Raw genomic sequence first — 673 nt, 5'->3', positions numbered from 1 at the left:
TTGTGTCGAAGGTGAAAAATACTCTGATACAATGTCTTTCGTCTCTGTAGTCGAGGTAGTTTTTGCGAACAACTGACTTTTTTTAATCAGTCAAACGAACAAACGTAATTCATTGAAGTACAGCCTCATACTGGGGATTGATTCTATAGAGGTGCTCTGACTCAACAATAACCATAAAGAATTCATATTTGATCCATTCTTATTCCAAAAAATACTCCTTATATTATTCAAAACATCTTGCTCTATAATCTATATTTACTCGTTTAATCCTGCTTGACATGAAGTCTATGATAGATTTCATAAGAATTTCCCGTTCGCGTAATCATACTAATTTATCCTTAATCAATATATTTTTACGTGATATACTCCAGGGGTAACATCAAGCGACGTAGATCAATACTCTTTTTTTTCGTTCGTTCTTTTGGAATTTCAATTAATCAATGTCTACTTCAAATATGAGAAGAGGAAAAAGATTCTCCAGAATAAAATCCGTCAAAATGATGATTACCACTAAATGAAAGAAAAATTCTTACCGTCGAAGTCTTAAACTGGCAAGTTATTAAAAATATTCTATAAAAAATAGTCTGTCCAAACCTTATGCAGTCTATTTGAGATTTGCTTATATTAAAAAACAGTTCAAGAATTACTATTATAATAGAATTATATAATTATA

This window comes from Varroa jacobsoni, unplaced genomic scaffold, assembly GCF_002532875.2.
Source record: "Varroa jacobsoni isolate VJ856 unplaced genomic scaffold, vjacob_1.0 scaffold_1138, whole genome shotgun sequence".
In the NCBI taxonomy this organism is placed as follows: Eukaryota; Metazoa; Arthropoda; class Arachnida; order Mesostigmata; family Varroidae; genus Varroa; species Varroa jacobsoni.
The sequence above is the reverse complement of the archived record's forward strand: the minus strand, read 5'-3'. Positions refer to the sequence as shown.